Below are 23,187 nucleotides of genomic sequence, written 5' to 3'. Positions count from 1 at the left end.
AATGCCAAGCCCACAGGAACACGGCTGTTCATTTGTTTTTTTTGTTGTTGTTGTTGTTGTTTCCGTCTGCCTCACTCACTGCCACAGCCCCAGGACTTAGGGCAGCAGCTGGCACTAAAGCCCTCATTTCGCAGGCTCCGCAGATGAGCCGGAACGATCAGTGAATGAATGGGTGAACCACAGCAGCAGTCTGCATTTACCTGATTCTCACAAATGAGTTTCTTTACAGTATTCTGTTGGGAAAACACCTGCTTTTAAAGAAAGAGTTTGAAAACCACTGGTCTGGTCCAGGTGAGGAAACCGGGAAATGGACAAGCCACGTGGCAGCTAGGGCAGGCTGGCGGTCAGCCCCTCCTGGAGTTCGCCTCTCCCTGCCCACCCCACTGACCCAGCACTGCCGCCAGTGGGGCCTGGGGCTGAGCCTGCTGCTGAGCACCCAGCCTGCAGGGCCTTCTCCGACTCCTGGCTGCCCCCGGCCACCCTTGGCCACGAGCAGCCCCCACTCTGACCCAGCTCCTGTCGGCATCCTCAGGAAGGGCCACACGCAGGCACACTCAGGGTGGTGTTGCACCATGGGGCTCCATTTCGGGGGATGTTGCCATGGAAGCCCCATCTCCACCTGCAAAATGAGGGCTTCTGGCCCCTGGCAAGGGCTGGGCTGATAAGGGCCTCCCACTCCAGCACTCATTCATTCAAAACGTATTACTGGCTCAGCACTCACTGAGCTCCCCGTACCATGTAGGCACCAGGGGGCCCCAGTGAGCAAAAAAAAAAAAAAAAAAAGCTGGCAAATCCCTGCCCTTGGGGAGCTGAGTCCAGGGGGAGAGATGGTCTCAGTGCAGCTGCACAGACAGCACAGTCACACCTCTGGGAGTGCCGGGAAGAGAACAGGGGGCTGTGAGAGCCTGAAGGAGGGTCTAGACACTCCTCTTTCCCACATCCCAAGTTTCCCACCTGGTAACCACAACAATAACTACATATGACAGCAGCTTATCTTACTGAGCCCTTACTATATAGCCCAGGCTGCTCTGAGCACTGCATATGCACTAACCCATTTGGTCCCGGGCAGATGCCTGCCACACACAGGCACGTGCTATCATGTGCCACATTATGGTGAGGGAACTGGAGTCCAGAGAAGTCAAAGCACTGGGCCCAGAGATACGTGGCCAAGCCGGGGTTTGAACCCTCACACTGGTCCTGCCTGCCACCGCACTCCGCTGCCTCCCTGTGGGAACACGGGCCGGACTCACTCGCCTCGAGCCCCTGCAGCTCCGTGGTGGCTGCTTCTGTGGTCCTCAGCCCAGAAATGTGGGCTCCCGCCAGGAAGGGCCCAGCCTCTCCCGCAGGGTGGCACTAGGGGGCGGGGAGGGTCTCTGCCCAGGCCCTCCTGCTTCCGGCCCCCTTCTGCCGAGACCTCCAAGTGCTCGCTCGATTCAGCTCAGCCACCACGGCCCCTGCCCACAGCGTGCCAGGCGCTGGGACGTGGCAGGGTCAGGACAGTCCCTGCCTGACACTGAGACCTGTTCTGCACAGACCCCGCAGGGCCGTGGGGTCGGCCCGCCGCCCACCCGGTGACCTGCTCATTAAAGAACCTGCGCGGCTCCCTCGCTGAGCCCCGAGGTCGCCTCCCAGGAGAACGCCTGTGACCCTCACCTCGGGGCTGCTGCGGCCGACCTGGGATGGTGCCTGCCCCGTTACCTCACCTAATTTACTCCTAATGACCTTCCAAGGAGATACTGTCATCCATGTTTTACAGGTGAGCACTCTGAAAGAAGTCGCCCCTGCTCAGTTGCTCCGCTGGAGGCTGAACCCAGGCCCACTGACGCCTGAGGCGGAGACCCTTTCCTGCTGCCCGGCCTGCGCATGAGCCCGTGGCCACAGCTGCCAGCACATCTGGGAGGAGACGGGCAGCAGGTGCCCAGAGTCTGTCCCTGACCCAGCCCAATGCTTCCAGTCTCCAGCAACTGGCGATCTCAGCTGGCACTTTCTAAGAGGGAAGCCCCAGTGGGTCTCGGCCCCTTCCACCCTGTCCCACCCCCCAGGCCCTGTCCCAGAACCTCCATAAAAGCCTGAGGGCTGGCAAAGCTCTGTCCCAGATGGCAGGTCCCACTGGGCAGCCTGTGGCAGCAGATGCTGGAGAGGCGTCTTGCCACCCAGCACCCCAGACACGGCCAGGTCCTCGCTAGGTGCCAGCAGGCGGCAGCCACCTGCGGGGTCAGTTCGGAGGGGCCTGCGCTCGGCCCCAGGCCCCAGAACATCTCCCCACATCTGCCTCAGGGTCCAAACGCCCATCGCTGGGGCAAAGTGAGTTTCTGCCCAAACCCACCCACGTTCCCTGGAAGAAGGTGCCTTAACCAGAGACTCTAGATGAGGAGGCAGGAGCACCCCCGTGGTGCCCCTGACAGGGGCTCTGGCTGCTGCTGCCTCCTCTGGGGGCACCGTGCACCTCACCACTCATGCAGGGACCCGTTCCAGCCGAACTACCTGCGGGCCCTTCAGAGCTGAGCAGGAATCTCCCTCCGTGCCACTTCCACGCACCTCTGTGCTTCCAGGTCTGCCCTCAGGAGCCACAGAGGCCCAGCGTGTGCCCGCAGCTGAGGGCCCTGCAAGGCCCGGTGACTCCCTTCTACGCTGACACCCCTTCCCATCTCCACCCCCTGGCATCTGGCCTGCTCTCCTGCACTCAGTGCTCCAGGTCCGCATGCATGCACACATGGACACACGGGACACAGCGGACACACTGAGGCCGGACCACCACTTAAAACATGAGTCCATGTGTCTGGCCACTCGCGTGCCTGCCCAAAGCCCTCCCACTTTGAAGGAAAGCCCATCCCTGGGTGGGCCTGCCGCCTCACTGACCTCCGCTCACCGCCTCCCCCAGGCCACAGCCCAGGCCACGGCACGGGGCTCACGGCGCTCCTTAGGCAGCCCCCGAGCCCCGAGGCCTGGGCTCCCTCCCAGCCTGCACACTTGGTCTGCCTAGCTGGCTTTCCCTACAGAGCATGTTCTCTCACACTCACACTATCCCACCCCTGAGCAAACGTCGCCTCCTCAGAGGGGCTGTCACGGCACAGAACATCTAGGACGGCTCTGCCCGGCTCCCTGGCCCCTGACCCAGGGCCCTTTCACCCCGACTTTATACAACACGACTCCCTTCGAGTCAGTGTCAGGCTCAGCCTCTTGGCTGCAGGACTGGAGCCCCAACAGCCGGCGAGCCCCCGGAGACCAGGCTCGCCCCCACAGCTGGGCATCAGAGGTCACGATGGTGCCCTCCCCGGCCCAGGCTGCAGGGCATCTGTGCTGCCTGGCAGCTCTCCTTTGCCCAGCTCAGGCCTGGAGATGGGGTGACAACAGGAAGGTCCCCCGGGGGGGCCAGGGGTGTGGAGAGGTAGAAGCCCACAGGAAACGGCCTGTCTCCAGCAGCGTCCTGAGCCCCACAGGTGGAAAGGAGCGGAGCAGAGACAGGTCTCCCCACGGTCACCCTCAGGCTGCTGAGGCCAGGTGACAGCTCCAGATAATCCAATCTCATGCTCCAGAGTGTCGGCTAATGGCAGCAGCGGCCAGAGAGGGGAGGCACAAACGTAGGGACTCAGCTACGGCAGGAACAGGCGGGCTCCATCCGGCCCCCAAACCGAAGGACCTGCACTCACGGTGCGCCGCCCTGGGGACATCCCAGAAAGGCTCACACTCAGCCCTCGCACGCAATCATGCTCAAGTGCTCACCACAGCCACTCCACACACACCCGGGCACACACGCACACAGAGAAGTGCCGCTGAGTCACACAGATACACTCCAACACCGCGTGCTCTGAGGCAGGCGGGCACACACAAGCACACACGTGTACACGGGACACTTGAGCTGCCCAGCCCCACACTCAGGGACGCACGCCCACAGAGGAATGTATATCCAGGAGGCGCTCCCTGAGGCCCACACAGAGGTTTCTGGACACGCGAGCACGTGACACTCACAGTGGCTCACGACAGTAAACACACCTGTCAGCACGTGCGCACGCATGCACACACACGCACACACGCACACACACTTGTTGGTACCCTTGGGACTGCCGAGGGGCTGCGTTTGCAGTGTGTTTGGGGAGCACAAAAGAATGTTCATGGCCCTGGCTGGCGTAGCTCAGTGGATTGAGTGCGGGCTGGGAACCAAAGTGTCCCAGGTTCGATTCCCAGCCAGGGTACATTCCTGGGTTGCAGGCCATAACCCCCCAGCAACCACACATTGATGTTTCTCTCTCTCTCTCTCTCTCTCCCTCCCTTCCCTCTCTAAAAATAAATAAATAAAATATTTAAAAAAAAAAAAAAAGAATGTTCATAACCCCTAGAATGCCAGCACTCTGCCCAGTTGTCCATCAAGCAGCTGGGACTCCTAACTGCAGGAAAGTGCTGACCTGCTATCCCCCATTAACACCTGGCAGGGGGCAGTTTTTCTGCAGAGCTTGAGGTGGGCCAGAGCTGATGGGCGAGTGGATGTGGGGGTTCAGGGGCCTGAGGCACCAGCTTAGGGCAGCCCAGAGGCTCTGAGCCAGCTCGCCAGGCTCACCAGAGTGCTGCCCCCTTGCACACCACAGGAGGGGGCGCAGTGGGCAGGCCTGTCCCTCATCCCAGGGCGCCAGCCCACCCAGGCTATTCAGCACTGCTGGGGGGAGGGTGTCCTGGCCAGCACCCCCCTGCTCTATTTCCTAATTGTCTAAATCTTTCACGAGGCTGCGGGGACCCCCAGAAAGGAACAGGGGCCTTACCCAAAGACCTGAGGTGGGGAGGCCTCCCCCCAAAATCCCAAATTGCACCTAAATAACTGTAGTGAAAGTGGGGGCAGGATCATCCCTATGAGCCAACCCTCTCTCCAGCCCAGGGAGGAGAAAGCAGGGTCTGTAATTTGTTTTAATAATCCTGCTGAACTGGGAGAAAATTAACAAATGAGAAACCAGCTCGAAGTTAATCAAACTTCTCCCTGTCCATCCCCCCACCTTCCATCTTAATGAAGGTTATTTATCCAACAAGTGAAAAAACACAGAATTAAATTAAACAGGCCTTTTCTTTCTGTCGTCCCCCCCATCCCTTGGGAGAGCCAGCGTCTGCCTGCTTACAACTCTGTAAGCTGCGCCTGGAGGACTGGGGTTCCCACGCCAATCCAGGGGTTCCCACAGAGCCCTCAGCGGGCGCACCCCCAACTCGGGCCTCACTGCCAGCTCTCTGCCGAGAATATGAAGGGCGGTGAACTCAACTGCCCTCCTGAGGCCAGACAGAGGAGGGAGGCTCCTGCATTTGGGCCTTACCGCCGGGGACAGGGGACTCACCGATTTCTTTGTGGGGGGAGGGGCCTGGGTGTGGAAGGTGGGAGTGTGAGCACCCCCCAAATGAGGACATTGAGTGCCCACAGCAGAAACACCACCTTGGCCCCAGCCTCTTGGTGGGAGGGGCTTGGTGGGGGCACAGAGAAGGGGAGGAGGGGCACCAGACTCCTCTCTCCACCCCAGCACACCAGCACCAGGGGCACTGGCACCAGGGTGGCTGCACCGGCCTCCGGCCCAGGAAGTGCCCCGCACCCTCTGGCAGTTCACTGGGCATCTGCCTCCTCCGAGCTCTCCTCCCTGGGGCAGCTTCTGCCTCCATTTATGCTTCAGCCAGGGCCCACCTTGGAGGCCACAGGTTCCTAAGTAACCACTCCCACGGTGCCCCTCAACCACCCCCTTTGGCCTTCCCTCTGGCTTTGACAACTGTGGTGACAGTTGCCTCCCACTTACAGCCTCTACATACAATCTCCCATGTGAGAGACACCGGCAGGGCTCTCGCCTCCTGGGCGAGGGAAGCGGAGGCGCACAAGGGGGCGCTGCACGAGGCCCAGGCACAGTGGTGAGGGTCCCGGGCAGGGGCGGAGGAGGACACAGCTCTGCCGGTTGCCACCTGGAAGCCTCTTTGGGGCCACTATGGAGGAGGGCTGGGGGCTGACTGCCCCCTGGTAGAATGAATGGGAGAGGAGAGGAAAAGAAAAGGGAACAAAGAGGAGGGAATGAGGAGAGGGCAGGGGAGGGCAGGGTTTTTACAAAAACTCCACAGGAGCCACTGACAATACTACAAACTGAGCCTACACAGGGCAGCAAGAGAGCACCTTTAAAACCACAGATCCGATCCTGCCACTCCCTGGTTAAAACCCTCCAAGGCTGCCCATCACACCCAGAGTGAACAGTCAAACTGCCCTGGGTACCAGGAGTCCGGGTGGTCTGCCCCTGCCTCCTCCTCTCCCCTCTGAACCCTGTCCTGTTGCCCCTGACGGACCGAGAATATTCCTGCTTCAGGGCCCTCGCACTGGCTTGCCCTCCACCACTCAGCCGCCTGGCTCCCTTCCTTGCCTGCCTGTGTCTATTCGAACACCCCTTCCCTGACGGCCTTGTTTAAAGGAGACTTCCCCCCTCTCACTCTCAAAGCCCCTGACCCCAGGCAGTTTTCCTCCTCCGCACAGTCTCATTGCTTATCTCATTCCTGTCTTCCCCACTCTGGGAAGTGGGCTCCACGTGGGTGAGGGTTGGGCTTTGGTTCACTGCTGTATTCCACACCTAGCCCAACATCTGACTCACTAAGTATTTGACTGGTGAATGAATGAGCGAATGACAAAATGCTAAAGGCCATCCTTTGGGCCACCAACACTTCCAGTCTGAAGTATTCCATCTGTCTCTAATCACTCTCCGCCTCAGGCCTCGGCCTGAAGCCAATCCTCCACTCCACACCCAGGGAACTATTTCTAACCCCCAGTCGGACCAGGCCACCATCCTACAAAACCAAGTCCCCATCCTCGGCCTAAGCCTCCCCGTCCACCCCCACTGCGTCTCCACTGAGTCGCCAACCAACCCTCCCCACGCCACAAGCCCTGCGGCACCCATACCAGACACACCTCAAGGTCTGGTCGTACAGCCCTCTCCACTTACAGCACTGGCATGGCTCCCTCTCTGCCTGCAGGACACCAGCCACCTCCTCCAGGCAGCCACCCATGCATGCCCTGTCAGACCTGTCCTCTCCCCACTCTGAGCCCCCACAGCCCCTCACCTGTACCTCCACCAGAGCCCCCAATCCCAACCCCAAATTCAGCTGTGACAAATCACACGCATCATACCTTCCCGTCCAAGAGGACCCAGATTTATTCACTCTGGCAGTCGCTGCTGTCCCCACCACCTGCTCTGGTATCTTGTACAAACTTGGAGCTCCAGATTTGCTGAATTAAATGCAACCAGTTCAAACACAGCCCAAGGAGAGTGCGCCGGAAGAGGGGCCTTTCCTCCAGGTTGCTGGCTTTTCGGGCTGGTCTGAGGACAAATGGACCTTTAAGTGCCACTTAATCACAGCACACAGGAGAAGCTGGTCCCACATTCCTCTAATGTCTCCTCAGGGCTGCCCAGGAGGAAACTGACTCACCGTGGCTGAGAGGTGGCCAGGACGCTGTCAGGACAGCAATGCACCGCCTCTGGTCCACCCGGCAGCCCACAACAGTAGCTCCCAACCCACCCAGAAGCTCGCACTTGTGAGTGCACATGTGGCCACCCCCACAATAAGGGTGGCCGGCACGGCACGGCACAGCACAGCCACCACTTAATTATTTATTCAGTACACTGTCAGCACAGTCGAGAGAGCAACCGTCTCTTCAGGCTTCAGTTTAAATATCAAGGCACCCGCACCGTCTGCCCAGCCTCATGCCCAGCTGCCACCAAGACTAGCAGGAGAGCACTTCCTGGGGACCTGTGAGTGCCCCCAAGGCCAACACTGCTGTCCTCCCCTGCCTCCCAACAGCGAGGTTGTTTCAGGACCATGGACAGCGGCCCCTGGGCCTCCAGGGGTCTGCGGTTAGCATCATCCCAGAGGCTGCCCCTGAGACACCCGGCAGAGCTTTCAGGGCTCTAAAAGACCATTTAGTAAATCGATAACTAAAAGAGCCTTTCCAGCTTCCCAGAGCGGCCCTGGGACGAGGATCGCTGGGTTCTGAGCCTAACGTCAGTCCCCCGCCAGCTCCAGGCCCCGCCCCCAGGGAACACTTCACAGCGCTCTGGAAGGCAGGGTCAGGGCGCCAGCCTGGCTCCTCTCCAGGCTCCATGACAAACTCGGCGCATCGCATCGCACCACCTCCCTGGGCGCCAGTTTTGTCCCTGAAAAAATGCAAGTGACGACAGCCAGGCTGTGACCTCCGGGGACTGTCACCATCAATGGAAGGGAACCTGGAAAAAGCATTCAATAAAATGAGGCACAAATGTTGGCGGATGCAGAAGAAGCCTTTCATTCCACGCGTGTGGGCTTCTGCGGCCTTCCCGCCCCCACCCCAGCCTGGAAATCCCCAGTTCCCGGGCACAGACTCAGCGTGAGGAAAGAGCTGACAGATCTTTCAGGAGCTGGCTGGTCCAAGCTAACTAGGTCACCCATGAGATTTAATTCAACAACCCCCGGACTAGAATATGAGGCCAAGTAAAATCAAAGTGGGCGAGCTGAAAAAGAGCAAGAAATTCCAAACACATGCCACCGAGAACTGCGGCGTGCACACAGGCTGCGACAGGCAGTGCTACAGGCCTCTGCTGCCGTCTGGCCGAGCAGCGGCCTCCCCGCCTGCAGCCGGTGACTTATGCTGGACAAGCTGCGGGAGGCTCCTGACCCAGGGCCAGGCACACACACTCAGCCGCCTGTCTTACAGTCGCAGGCCGGCAGCTAGAGCAAGGAAGAAGAGAAATACCACCTTGCAGAGCTAATGCCGAATGACCAGTGTTGCTCTCCAGCAGGGTAATGCGAGGGGGGCCTTCAGGATGCACCCTGAAGCACAGGCGGAATTTCCGAAGCAAAACAGCATGGAGAGATGGTATGACACCTCTGGGGAAGTGTTTGGCAGTGCCTGCTAAAGCTGAGCACTCGTGTAGCCTCTGAGCTGGCGACCCTGTGCATATTTACATGAAAGGAGCGTCTGTGTCCACTGAGAGGCAGGTACACAAATGTTCAGAGCGGCTTTATTCATTATAGCCAAGCACTGGGGTCAGCCCCAGTGCCCAGCAGCAGAAGGGACAGACAAGTGATGAGCTATGTGAATAAGCACAATAGAATATTACAGAGCAATGAAAAAGAGCGGATTGCAAATAAACCCTACCATAGGGATGAATCTCACAGACAACGTGACTGAAAAGAAGCCAGACACAAAACACATGCTTTCTGTTTATCTGAAGCTCAGAACCAGGCAAAACCACTCTGTGCTGTCAGACAGAAGTCAGGCTCCTGAGGAGCCCCAGGGAGAGAGGGGCGTTGACAAGGAGGGGCTCCAGGGGACGTTCTAGGGGACTAAAAATGTCCCGTCCCGATGCTCATGCAGGTGTATGCATTATAAAGGCTCGTCAAGCAGTGCACCTGAAACGTGAACACTTCACTGTGTCTATACTTCAGTTCCTTAATGTGTAGAGCAAAGGTGGACAGAGTACTTTCCAGGGGCAGAGGGGGCATCACTGGCAGAGGCTGGCAGCTGGGACTCCGAGGGGTGGGGAATGGCCTTGGGGCTCTGCAGCGGAAGTGGGGGGGTTGGGGGAGGGGCCAGGCCAAAAAGGGCAACACTGGCACCAGGCCGGGGCAGTGCCACCCTGGGAGTCCCAGGGCCTCTGCCTCCTTCTCCCGGGCCCCTCCTGCCACACTTCCCACCTGTCCACAGCAGACGGTACAAGTGAGGTCACCGCCCTCCCTGCCAGCCCGACCCCTGCCCACCCCCTCCCTTGGCCACCACGCTGAATTGAAATCCCTGAGCAGTCTCCGGGGCTCTAGGGGCTTTTGTCCTGGGCAGGAATAAGGGGAAGCCACAGTCCCCCAGCCCCGTGCCTGTGGTTCAGCTCAGCACACCTCCCGGCCCCACACCCCACGCCCATAGCACCACCGAGGACACCTGGTTCCGCCTCCTACACGCCACCTGCCATGTCCACCTTCCCACCGCTGTCTCTGGGAGCTCACCTGAGTGCCTGCCTCTCTCAGTATAACTTCCCCAATAAAGAAGGGCCCTCCCACCTCCTGCTTCCCACACCCAGCACCCAGCCTTCCTGTCATCTCCTCAGGGGGAAGGAGCCTGTTGGAACTGCAGACACCCCCGAGGAAGCAGCCCCCTGTGAGAGGCAATACATCAAAGAGGACGGTGCCCCGGGTGGGGGCTGCACAGCCGCTAGTACCGTGTTTCAAACGCTGCTTAAGGGTGTTGGAAAATGCCCCCTGCTGCAGCCTGGGGGCAAAAGCTAGCTACAGAAGCATAGGTGTTGTGACATCAACGTTCACAAGTTACGCAGAGGAAGAGCTGGAAGAAAATACACAAACACATCAAGGGGTCACTCTGGGCGGTGGGATGAACAGGCAAACTTCCTTTGCTCTTCACGTTCTTTGTTTTCTCCCAGATCTACAGCGGACATGCTGGCTCTTATGGCAGCGCCGACAGGACAGAGTCAGGGGACATCAGGCCATGCCCACACACAAGGACCCAGGGCTGGCCATCCCCTGCTCCACGGGGCGGGGTAGGACCAGCTCGGCTCCAGCCTGCAGCCACCTTCCTTCCACGCCACCCACGCGCTCCTGCAGTAAGAAAGGGCCGCTGCCCTGAAAGGACCTGCCGGACCGCCTGCCCGGGACGTCCAGCGTGGAGAGGGCTGGGCACTGGGCTGGGCGGCTGGGCCCTGGTTCTAAGCTCAGCTCTGATCCCAAGTGCCTGGTGGCCTCCCCCACACGGGCTTCTCCAGGCCTGTGTCCTCGCCTCTAAAACAGGGCATCCGACCCACCGCGTTGTGGGACGGTGGAGTGCGATGATCGAGGGGTGACTGCAAAAGACTGAACCGTGAATTGTCGGGACTGACCTGAGTCCCGTTTCTGCTTCTCTACCAGGCCCTATGGCCCTGTCACGGTTGCTACAAAATGGAACACAGCTGTACCAACCGGAACAGAACCTGCTCACCTGACCTCTCACAAAATAGAGCGACGTCCAGCGATGAATCGGCACCTGCTGCCTACTTTCCAGTAGGATCTGTGCCTGATTTCTGTTAGGAACAGACTTGTTTGTTTGTGTTTGTTTTTTACACATTGACACCCCTCTGTTCAAAATATATTTTGACTCATCCCTCTGGATTCTATGAAGACCCACAAAACGAATGAATGGCAGTCCCCAAGCTCAGGCGCTCTCTACCTCTCTCCCTCCCTCCCTCCCTCAGTGGGGAGACCAGAGGAGGCTCAGTGGCCAGCACTGACTACAAGGAGGAGCGGAGCAGGAGTCAGAGGCGGGTGAGGGCTGGGAGGCGGGTAGGGCCCCGCACAGACAAGGCAGAGGTCTGAAGCTGGACTGGAAGAGCGGGGAAGAGCGGGTAGGGCGGCAATGAGGGGAGGAGCCACGACTTTTTCAAAGGAGGTTTGTGAATTATACAACACTAATATAATAAACACGTACGATGTGCTCCAGGTGACGCACTTTGCTCTCACCTCACTGTGTACCTCAGGTAGGAGAAGTGAGGCGGCAGGCCCCCAGATGCTTAAGACCATGTCTAACATGGAAACAAGTACAGATTCAAGCCCCTCAGCAGAACAGGCTGAAGGCCCTCCAGGAAGTGGGAAAGCTTCCTTGCTACCCTCTAGAAGTTCCCAGTAAAATTTGGTCTGGATGCATTTTGTCGAAGGGAGAACTGAGGAGCAGACAGTCTAAATGATTATGCCGGGGTCCCAAGGCTGCTTAGAAGGGAAGGGAGAGCACGCCCAGCAGAGAGAACCGAACCCTGGGAGCAAACGCTGGGAAGGGGGCATGCGCATAAGGCCTCCTCCAGGAACTGATGACCCCCGCTGGCAGTGGGGTGGAGGCACCGCCACAGGGCCCTGAGAGTCCAGCCCTCACCCCTTGCTGGAAGGAGGGCAAGAAATTACAAACACACTTGCCCTTTGACCCAGCACTGTGTGTTGGAATTTACCCTCCAGGGACATGCAGAGCAGCCAGTGTGCACAGTCACCCGTCGTGGCTCTGCTGGTATAATCACAAGATCTGGAACCACCTAAGTGTCCCTCAGCAGACAAGCAGGGATGCTATGTGGCCATACAAAGGCCTCCCTCACTGACAGAGAGCAATCCCCAAGGGCCCTGTGTGAGGTCACCAAGCAGATGTGCAGGTGTGTAAAAATTGGTGTGCACACATTCCCCAAAAACACTGGATGAATGGTACTCCCAAGTGTGCAACACCAGCACCCTGTGCTCAGGCCCCAGAGCTCCTTGGAAGAGCACACAGGGAGGGAGGGAGCTCGCAGGGAGGGAGGGAGCGTGCAGGGAGCAGTGCTACCTCCATGGCCAGGCCAGGACATGCATGTCCTGTGGTTCCTTTGAACACACTAGGGGGTGTGTTGTGGCTTCAGATAAGAATGCTATAATTGAAAAGAAAACCATTCCTTGGGGGCTCCAACTCCCCTGGGGCCACTGGATGAAAGGCTCATTCAGGAGAGAGAAGCATGTTTACAGGGGACCTTCTCAGGCACCCCCCACGCCCTCCCTCCTGCCCCCTACCCAACCCCCTTACCCAGGCCTGAAATGTTTAGAGAGGAGCCAGGACCCAAGGCCAGGAGCACGGTGGGAGGAGAGCCCGGCTGACTGGCCAGGCCAAGGTGGGTGCGGGAGGAGGGAAGGCAGGTGAGGGGCTACTTCCCTCTGGCCGGTTTGTTGTACTTTACTAATTGATTTTTGTGTCTGTGTCACTAGGGTACTTAGGACTATCTTAGAAACCACTTAGGCAATTTAAAATAATCAAAGTACTGCACTTCTAAGGTACTTAACATTTCCTCACACTTCAGGCTTCCCATCAGCCCCTCCAGCTGCAACCTGAGGCCAGCAGAGCAGAGTGATGGCTGCGGGGAGGTGGGCTCCAGGGTCAGGCCCAGGCTCCTGCCCTCACCGGGGCCCCAGCAGCCCTGGGACAAACCCCACCCAAAGCACACACCAGGCTCTCTGCCACCCTCAGGCCTGTGGACTCACCATTCCCTCCACCTGAAATACCCTCCCCTGCCAGCCAGTGTGGCCTCCACCTAGCTCATCACGCACTGGCCACAGACTCACGACTAGCTGTCCTCCGACGGGAAGCCTTCCCTGATACCCCCACCCCACGCGGGCGAAGAGGCCCCTCGGACACAACCTCAGGGCTCCTCCTCCACCCCAACAGAGCACACACCTCATTGACACGGAATTGCTGCCCATTCAGCCACCTTCCCAAGAGGGGCCTCGGCCCACACTCTGCACGTGCACAGCACAGCACGGCCTGTGCAAATGAGGGGTCTGTGACAGCTGTTGAGCAAAGCACGGATGTGAGCGTGACTCCGCAGACAAGTGCAGGGGCACGGAGCCCAGTCCCGCCCTGAGAAAGCATCAGCCACCCCCGCAGGGAGCAAAGGCCCAGCCGGCCTGAGTCCTCGCCATTCCTGCCGCCCCATTTCCCAGAGGAGGGCACTCAGTTCAAAGAGACCCTGCAGTTGACCCTAAGTCACATGATGAGTACAGAGATGAGAGGAACCTGCAAATGCTGGTCAGAGGAGTTCCCCAGAGCTCTAAGAAATGACACTGCACACCCCAAGGGTCTCCTCAGCAGGGCTGGCTTGGGCCTAGGCATGCCCTGAAAACCTGCTTTAACGAGCCACTGGGGGAGGGGGCAGCAGGCAGGCAGGTGTGGAGGCCCCTGCCAAGCGCACGGCAGCCTCTGGAAAAGTCCTGCAGGCTTATTCCTCCCCTCAACTCTGCAACCCACTCCCGGCGTGACCCAAAAGTCCCCGAGAGCACCAGGAGGCACGGGCAGGGACGGCCATGCAGCAACATCATCGGTGAACCCGGGGAGAGCATCGCGGAACGTGCCCAGGCGACCGACCCACTGAGGGAACAGGGATGCAGGGGGCACTGCCGCGGTCAGGAGGTGCAAGGCCACACAGCAGGGAGGAGGAACAAAGCCGCACAGCAGAGCGACACTGAGCAAGCTACAGGACGCACACCACATTGTATGCTCTGTCGTTATCCAGCTTACACGCGCACAGCCAAGGGTGACCTGTGGAGACAGACGTGTGTTTTTGAGTGTGCAGGAATTAAAGGGACGGAACACAACGCACAAGGGCAGGGCATGGCCGCCTGGCCGGGGAGGAAAGCAGTGGGACCCGAGGCCCCTGCAGGGGCCTCTGGTTAGATCCACAATGTTTTCTTTCTTAAAATGAAAACAAATTGACACAAAATTAGGACAAAATATGAATACCTGACCGAGCCTAGTGGTGGGCACAGGGTAGTTTATCACATATTCTCTGTAACATTTCCTATGGTTAAAATAGCTTGTTCCTGAAATATATGAGAGAGGCCGGTCCCTGTCAGAGCCACACTGCAGGCACCTCTCACCTTTGATAAAGCAAAGGCACAGCTGGGAAAGCCAAGTGCACCCCGCTCTGTGCACACCCCTCACAGGTCCTTGCAGTACCTCGCCTGGAATATCTCCCACCTGGAATTCACGCCTCCCGAGGGTTAAGTTTGCCCTCTTTCAGCCGCTCCAGAGGCCACCCTGCATTCCCCAGCAGCCTCCGGAAGCCGGAAGCCGGGCTGGACCGAGGTGGTGGCTCTGGCTGGGGGGCAGGAAGTCAAACCCCTGCGCAGGGCCCCACAGAGGTCAGTGCTGCCTGCCCTCTCCCCTAAAGCCCAGCCCTGGGGGTTGGAGAACGAGGTGAGTGCTGAAGTCAGAGAGCCATTCGGGACAGGGTGGCGCTCCCTCCCATCAGGACATGTCAGCTGTGAGGGGTTTTAAAGTCCCCCTTGGCCCCCGGGGACACCGGAGAGCAGGCAGGGCCTCCAGCCTCCCCGAAGCCAGGACGAGCCCTCACTGTCCCTGCGGGCCAGTGGGGAGCTTCGTGCCTCCTGGGCCACCCTGGGCACCGCCCCACAGACCTCAGGGAGAAACTGGAGCCCAGGAGGACGCAGGTCCAGAGGGAGGGAACTGGAGAGAAGGGCCGGGAGCGCCCGTTCACACACACCGCACACTTCACACAGCTGCTGCTTCTTGAGCAGCGGCTGCGCATTCGGCCCTGTGCTGTAACTTCACATTGTCCGGCTTAACATACCACCCTCTCCATCTCACAGACCTGGGAACTGGGCTCAGAGAGTTTCCAGGACCTGCCCAAGGTCACAGAGTCAGTCGGGGGCAGAGCCAGGAATCCCTTTCTGGAACAGGTTCGTGCCCTGGAAGTCAGCCGAGCCGGCCCCACTCACCCCACAGGCGGGCAGAGCAGGGCCCGGAGCAGCAGCAAGACTTGCCACGGTCAGGCACACACTCAAGGGGGATTTCTGGAGCTCCGTGGGGTCAGCCTAGTCGGGGGAGGGGGCCTGGGTGGGCTGGGTGTCCACTAGGCAGTGCTCAGTACTGAGATGCCCACGGCTGAGACCAGGAGTGCGGCAGGTAGGCGGCCAGAGTGGGCACAAGGCTGGGGCACCTGGCCGGGGAAAAGCGGGCTGATCAGCTGCTTCTGCCTCCTGGCCTTGACCCTGGGCCTGGATGGGGCTGCCCAGCATGACCCAGAGAGAGGCCCAGACAGAGCAGACAGGGTGCGGAGGGGGCCGGGAGGAGCAGAGAGATGTGGGAGGTCATTCAGGGAAACAGAGAAAGCCACTGAGTCAGGACGAGGAGGGGCTGGGACAGATGCACAGAGAAAGGGCATCAGAGAAGGGGGCCCCTGCTCTCCTGCCCACAGCGCAGTGGCTTCAGCCGTGACCCCTGACTGCCAGCCATGACCCCTGAGGCCGTGACCCCTGACTGCCAAGAGGGGCAAGGATGAAGGCCTGGGCCTGCGTCTCCTCACCTCACCAGCGCAGGCACCCGGGCCAGTGGCAAGCATAAAGGTCAATTGGAATAAAAAGTAGAATTTGCCTTCTTTCCATTTCCAACATGCCTGGGTCATAAAAACGCTGGTTTGATAAACTGGGAGGAAACTAAAGAGCACACAGGTCCTTCAGGGCTGGGCAGGGGCGCTGAGCCCGCCCTCCGGATGGCGGGGGCCGCCACCGCCACAGGCACCACTCCTCTCCTCGGACTCCCTGACTTGTCTGTCTGTCTGTCTGTCTGCCTTCAAGCCAGGCACCGGTGAGGGGGAATGACAAGAGAGGTCCAGCCCAATTCTGCCCTTGACATGGTCACGGACTCCGGGGAGACCCACAAGGACCCCAGGGTCACTGCAGCCTTTACAGGGCAGGGAAGCCCCGGGCCTTGAGTCAGGCTGAAGGAGGAGGCGACTGCGCACCAGACATCAGGAGAGGCTGCCGGGAGAAGGCGCAGGCGCGGGGCAGGCTGGGGAGAGCACGAGACACGGCTAAGACGTGCAGCACAGAGGTGCCTGGAGAGGCCCCGGCGGCTATGGCAGCGCCAGGGCCACCCCGGCACTGGGAGTGAGCGCAGGACCCCTTCTGCAGGAAGGCCACCAGCCAGAGTGGGGTAGCAGCCTGCCCACCCAACACCCTCGTCCCCCAGGGGAGACAGCCAGCCTGGCCGGGGTCCCACAGAGAGCTGGCAGCAGAGCCAGGCCCGGAGGGCAGGTCCCTGGGCTACGAAAGGCTTCTGGTAAGGGGGCCCACAGCCCTCCCCACAGTGGGAAGCCAGAGATTGCCCCTGCCACCCCCCACACCCAACGGTGTGGGCAGGAGGACCCCGGGACCATCAAACAGGGAAACCCACCAGAGTCATCCCTCTGCCGAACACCAGCGAGCTGCCCGTCCACACTGCCAAGCCCCCACCTGCATGGCTCGGAGACCACACCTCTGCCCTTCGAAGTCCTCTAGGGTGCTCTGGCAGCAGCAGATGAAGACTACCCCTACTGAGCCCCACTGTACACCCACCATGCTACCAGCTCCCCACGATACCACTCTACTTCCACACCTGAGAGGCCCCTGTGATCCCGCCCATCTTACAGATTAGGTGAGTGAGGCCCAGGGAGGCCCAGTGGCCCGGGGCTGGGGTCTGAGCTACGGACTGCACGGCTGCCTCCAGAGCCAGTGCTCTGGGCTGCCCACCACGAGCAGGCACGGGCAGATAGCCACAGTCTCCGCACCAGGCAGTGCCCGGAGCCCTTTCCACGCACCCCTCAGCTGGCCCTCAGTGCCCTCTGAGGTGCACGCTGTAGGGCTCCCCATTGTACACACAAGGACACTAAGGCACAAAGAAGCGCCCCCAGGTAACAAGTGGCAGGGCAGGGGATGAACCCAGACCGTCCGACCCCAGGGCCCACACTCAACCACTGCCCTCAGAGCACCTGCCTCGCTGGCCCCGCCTCACACGCGTCCCCACATGGCTCTCTAGCCGCTTCCCTACTTTGCTCCGCGGGTGTTTACGCGTTTTACCTGCTCAGCACCCACCTTCCCCTGCAAACACGGAACCCGCCAGGGCAAGGCTTCCACCTGGTTTGTTTCCTGCTCAGGGTGGTGGCTGTCTACCTGGTTTGCACATGGGCATCACATGGGGGGCCCAGGCCCATCTCACACAAATGCCACCTGAATCTCCAGGGTGGGACTCAGCGCCGGGACAGTTAAAACTCTCCAGGCGACCCCAGTGTGTGGCCACAGGGAGAACCACCGCTCAAGCAGTGAAAGGTTCAGGGACGCTCAATTCAGATTTGGAGAATGAATGAATGAATGAGTGGATTTTTACAGAGGGGCAAACCAGGGTCCAGACAGCCTGGTGAGAGCCGGAAGCCGGCCATTACGAACTTGAGGCTCCCCGGGCTCAGCCCCACCTTCGCCCGTCCACAACGCGACGCACCCCACCCAGGGGCCTGTGAGCTCCAGCCTGGTCTCTAAGAGCCCATCAGGCCTCCCTCCAGGGCATCTCCAAGAAATGGCCCCCAAAGACCTTTACCCCCTCCTTTTAATTCCACAATAATGAGCCTGTTTGCCAGTCCATCTGCCAGAGCTGACCTCCTCCTGCTTCCACTCCCTTGCCTCCCGTATCAGAGAGGTTCTGACTGAATACAGGGTGCACCTCGGAGGAAGGGCGCTTGAGAGGCCTGCACAGCGGGTGGGGACACTCCAGAGAAAAGCTGGCTGGGACAGGAATACTGGGGTACCGAGGAGAACCACAGCATCTGGTCCCGCGGCCAAGAGATCTTCCCAACCGGTGTCCAAATACAGATCTGGCCCCCAGGTCTCATCACCTGCTGTTCCCCAGGTGGCTGCGATAAGCCACCTGGAGCTTGAGAGCCCCTAGAGCAATGGCCCTTCTACCCCAGCGGCCCCATCCCTGGCCCAGCCAAGGGCACAGGAGAACTGGCAGGGGGCTGTCTGGGGGCCCCAGACTCCGCAGGGGCTGCTCCCCAACGCCACACTCACCTCCTCCCACCTTCCTCTCTCCTGTCTGTTCACACCCCACCTGACCAAGTCTTGAGGCCTCCCTCCCCAGACTCCTGCCACCAAGAGACACCTACACCTGGGCTGAGGGGAAGAGAGTCACCGTAAAATCAGAGGGAGGGCTGTGTAGCCCTCGCACAGGGAGAGCAGGTCCCCCTCAGTGAGACCCACCTCCATGCCCTCTGCCACTCCTTCCCTTGCCCTGGGGGGCCCAGCACCTCGCCACACTGGCCCGGTGTCCCACCCGCAGCCCGGGACGGCTCTGAGTGCAGCGCAACACAAAACCGTAAGTTTACTTAAGGCCTTTCTTCTTGCTCATCAGTTTTCGTTAGTGTTTGTGTATTTAATGTTTGGCCCAAGACAACTCTTCTTCTTCCAGTGTGGCCCAGAGACGCCCAAAGGTTGGACGTCCTGCTAAGGTCTACCGAGCCCGTTCCAGTGAGACCTGCACCCAGCACCTACTGAAGGCTTTGAGCGCATTGCAGTTTCTGCCAGGTGAGCCATTTTACAGCCGAGTGAACTGAGGCTCGGAAAGGCCACACGGTAAGCCTCGGGTCAGACCCCAAACCCAAGCCCGTCTGATAGCCAAGACACAGGGGAGCAGAGTGGTGAAGAGGGCGGATTCCGGGCCAAACAGCCAGGGTTCGAACACCGGCTCCATCGCCACCAGCTGCGTGACCCGCACACGTCGCCCAGCGTCTCTGTGCCTCTGCTCCCCACACATGAAACGAGGACAGCGTTGCACACCTGCCCCGAGGCTCGTCGGCAGGACTCAGCTTGACGGTCACCGCGAGGTGGGCACTGGTGGGCACTGGTTTGACCCAGTGGTAAGGTGGGGGCCCTGCCGCGCTCCCCCCACAGCCGGGAGCAGACACGGGGCTCTCAGACCGTGGCTGCCCTGCCATTGCCACAGGGTTTTGAGGGACATGCAGCAGCAGATGCCTCACTTCCCACGAGTCCATTCGGCCAAGATTTCCTGGGGGCCCACAGTGGGCCTGGTATCAGTTCCGGGTCCTAAAGGCGCGGTTTAGGGCCTAGCAGCAGTCCGCTGGTGTTCTGTGTCTCGCCCGCTCAGTGCCGAGGCGGCGGCTTGAGAGCAGCGCTGGACGACCCGTGCAGGACAGGCGCGGCTGGGCGGTCTGACGCTGTGCGGACATTGCGGACACTGACGTTGGAATATCACAGGTTTTCCTGTGTCATGACGTAGTGTGACGCTTTTGTTTTCTTTTTCAAACATGTAAAACACAAATTCCTAGCTTCTGGGCCACACAAAGCTGGGCGACGGGCCGGAGGGGAAGTCGACAGCAAACAGAAACACCGAGGCGAACACTGGGGGCGGGCGGGGGGTGGGGGGACGGGACGGGGTTCTCTCAAGAAAGTCCATTTAAGCTTAAGACTATGTAACAGGGATCCAGCTCAAAGAACGGGAGAGAACATTCCAGACAGAGGGGACAGCAAGCACAGAGCCCTGCGGTGGGAAACCAGCGCGGTGTCTCCAGCCGACACAAAGGAAACAGCCGGCTGGTGTGACTGCACCCGGGAGAGACCAAGCACACAGTCAGGGCCGCAGGGAGCCCGGGGCTCCTCAGACAGGCGTGGGGTCTGGGGGTTTGCGTTTTAATCCAAGAGCAACTGGAAGTGAACAAAAAGTTCAAGCAGAAGGATGAGCAGATTTGAAGTGGCTTTTAGAAAGATCTCGCTGGCCGCTGAGCGACGGTTTGGCCGCGGAGGCCCCTGTGGAGGCCCAGGGAGCGGAGAGACAGGCTTGTGCTGCGGCCGGGCGAGACCGGGCGGGGTGGGGCAGGGCGGGAGCGTGAGAGCCCGCGGCTCCAAGGCGCACTCTGACAGGCAGCTGCAGGGCTTGCTGGTGGCGGAAAGAGGGTGGTCAGAGTGCTGCCATGAGTTTTTGGCCTGGGTGCTGGGAGGACAGAGCTGTCTTCCAGGCAGATGGCCAGGCTGTGGAACAGTCTGACTCCCTCAGAAGTTTCTCTTAGTTGTGCAGTCAAAATACTTTGAGGACACAAAACCCACATCCTCAACCGGGTATGTGGTGTTAGTTAAGCCACAAAGCTCCCGCAGGAGCCCTGGGCTAGGCGCCGAGGAGCAGAGAGCCTGGCACCAGGCAGGCAGCTTTCTCCGGGAGCAGCCCCCGGCGCTCCTGGCACTCGTGGCCCCGCCTGGGGCAAGGGAACTCACACAGCCAGGGTGGGGTGGGGGTGCCCTGGGGCTAACGTGGATCACCAGCATCCGGTGCCTCTCCTGGGAAGCGGGGGCACCTGCCCACCCGCTGCCTGGCGTCCTGTCCATCCCCTTTCCTGCCTGCCCTTCATGCCCTCCCTCCACTCCACCCCACTCCTTCCCAGCCCCACTGTTGTGACAGCAAGAAAACTCTCATTATCCAAAAGTTAGGTTGGCTGCCCAGTCTCAACACTCTGCAGGGAGACACAGGAGACCCAGCAGATGGTGGGGCCTCTCCAGGATCAGCCTCAAAGGTCACCGTCTGTCTCTGCCACCCGCTCCAGCCTCTTCCGCATGGACGAGTCTCTCATGCTGACTTCGGGCTCAGCTACAAGCTGTGCAGTGACATTTCCTGTGGGCTGACTGTGTGCCAGGCACCACACTAGGCCTTTTGTGGGCATTAACTCTTAATTCCCACACCTGGTCTAAGAGACCATTTATCACCCCCATTGTATAAACAAGAAAACTGAGGCACAGACTAAACAATTTGCCGAGGTGGCGAAGGCTGTCTGGCTGCAGCGTCCAAGGTCTTAGCCAGCACACTGTGTATCTCCCCTTCTCCAGGCCCCCGTTTCCTCCTGCACTGTAAGATGGACAAGGGACTCACTGAACTATTTCTGGGTCCTCTGTGCACTTACAGGTCCAGGATTTGACAAGACCTCCTTCCAGGACACTTACGATGTTCCTTCTCTCCGCAACAATGTTTGCTCTCAGGAAAAGTTGCCATTGGCTCATTCACACTATGGTGTAAGTGACTGATATGTGAGTGGCTATGGTGAGATAACTCTGGCCGAGCTGAGATTCAAACCCAGGCCAGACTGGTTCCAGAAGCTGCATGGTCCCCACAACACAGCATTGTACGGGCCATACCTTCCGGGTTTAGGATCTCCCCCAAAAGGTGTTCTTCACATCCATCGATATCCCTTCTCCTGGGAGAACAGAGCCAAAATGAGGATGACAGAGAAGGGTAGGAGTGGGGAAATAAGGAAGATAAGCTGTCAGGCCCATGACCTCCCAATCAGGCTTGGGAGGTCACGATCCCCAGTGAAGGCCTGGGGCCCAGTCCCACTTCCAACCCCATTTTCTTGGGCGGGCAATCTGGAAAGAGTCAGGTCTGGAGCTGGGGTCTGACCTCCATCCCAGCCCTGTCCTGTCACCTAATCAGGGCGCAGTCTCCACATCTGCAGGACGGGGAGCTGGCCCCTTCTAGTCTGCCAGTTGTGAGTTTTGTTCACACCCTCACCCTGACTGCATCCCATCAGCATTCTCTAGGCTGCGGGCTACCCCTAGGGCCCCCAAAGCCAGAGCTCTGCCCCGAGCTGTGCACAGGAAACCCACCCCTTGGAGGAAGGAGAGCTATAATCACAGCCTCTGGAAGGAGTTCCCAGCAGGCCCTGCGAACACCTTGGCTTTGGCAGGAGCGGGAGCTGGGCTGGGGCCGCTGTGCTGCCCCTGGAGACAGACTCCTGACTGGGCAGCTCCTGGGCATCCCGAGGGGCCCCTCCTCATCCTCTCCAGCCTGGGGCTCCTGTTCCTGGCCTCCTTCCCCAAAGTTCAACCTTTTTGCCTCTGTAAATGGCTTTTAAGTTTCTCATTCGGCCTCTCATTTCAGCCTCTCATAATCAGTTTAATTATTGAGGAGCCTTCCTGTCGCCAGCCTGGAACATGGACACTGTTAAAGGGGCCCGGAATGCAGACCACAGTGCTCAGTCTGCTTCTGGCTCTCTCCCCTCTCCCCGCTCCTGTCCCCCCATCCCTGCTGTCCCCCGTTCCCTCTCTCTGTGCAGCCCAGGGACACAGGGCCCCACCCCAACCCACTCACCTCTCTGCAATCTGAGGGGGCACAAACCGAGGCCTCAGCCAGGATCCGGGTCAGAGAAGGAACACCTGGGAGCCCCTGGCAGGTGAGGCACTTTAGCCCCAGGTCCCCTCAACCACCAAGACCTTCCCAACCCTGGGAAGGGCACAGAAGTCAGAGACCACCCAGGGTGGGACACAGGTACCTCCTCACCCCAAAACATCCATGTTCCCAAGAACACGCCTTAAGGCCTGACGCTGACAGTGACCTTGCTTAGAGCCTTTGCCACGTGTTAAGTGACACCTCTCAGCTGCTTTGATCTTTTTCACCTCCCTCTAACGTGGGCACTGCCTCCCTCCCGGATGTGGTGCCAGGGACCCTCACCAATGTCAGAGCCCCAAGGGCACAAACAGGCTGTTAAACCACCTTTCTGTGCAGCCCCAGCCGAATTCTGGCCTGGGGAGCGGGGTCCTGTGCCCCTCCCAGACAGGCTGACAAGGAGTGGAGGGATTGCCCCCTCTGCTAGACGGCCCCCTTCTCCTCACTTCCACAGCAGGCCGGCTGCCGATGACCCAGGCAACCCAGGCCATCACCAGGCCCGGGCTGGGACAGCCCAGCCCTGCCCCCACGCCCTCTGAGTCTCCAAGCCTCGCTGCAGAACTGAACAGGTGGGAGGACTGGACCAGGCCACCATTCCCAAACCACCCACGAAGAAATGGCCCCCCACACAGCTCCTCAGGGTCTGTTCAGACTGTCCTCCGCAAGGACAAAGTTCCCTTCAA

General features: G+C 59.6%; 1 protein-coding gene across 3 annotated transcripts in view; it reads right to left on the bottom strand.

The window, feature by feature from the left end:
• The window catches only part of GRM4 (glutamate metabotropic receptor 4), a 109,528-nt gene that overhangs the window by 72,504 nt on the left and 13,837 nt on the right, over positions 1–23,187 (bottom strand). The window contains exon 1 of one of the 3 annotated variants that reach the window (XM_045835185.1): positions 7,124–7,217. The exons of the other annotated variants lie outside the window; for them this stretch is intronic. The gene's annotated coding sequence lies outside the window, so the exon portion shown is untranslated. Of the gene's footprint in view, positions 1–7,123; positions 7,218–23,187 lie in introns of those variants that run through there. 3 annotated transcript variants of the gene reach the window in all.

Source organism: Phyllostomus hastatus, unplaced genomic scaffold (genome assembly GCF_019186645.2).
Source record: "Phyllostomus hastatus isolate PE091 unplaced genomic scaffold, TTU_PhHast_1.1 phas_contig_1048, whole genome shotgun sequence".
In the NCBI taxonomy this organism is placed as follows: domain Eukaryota; kingdom Metazoa; phylum Chordata; class Mammalia; order Chiroptera; family Phyllostomidae; genus Phyllostomus; species Phyllostomus hastatus.
The sequence above is the reverse complement of the archived record's forward strand: the minus strand, read 5'-3'. Positions and strand labels throughout refer to the sequence as shown.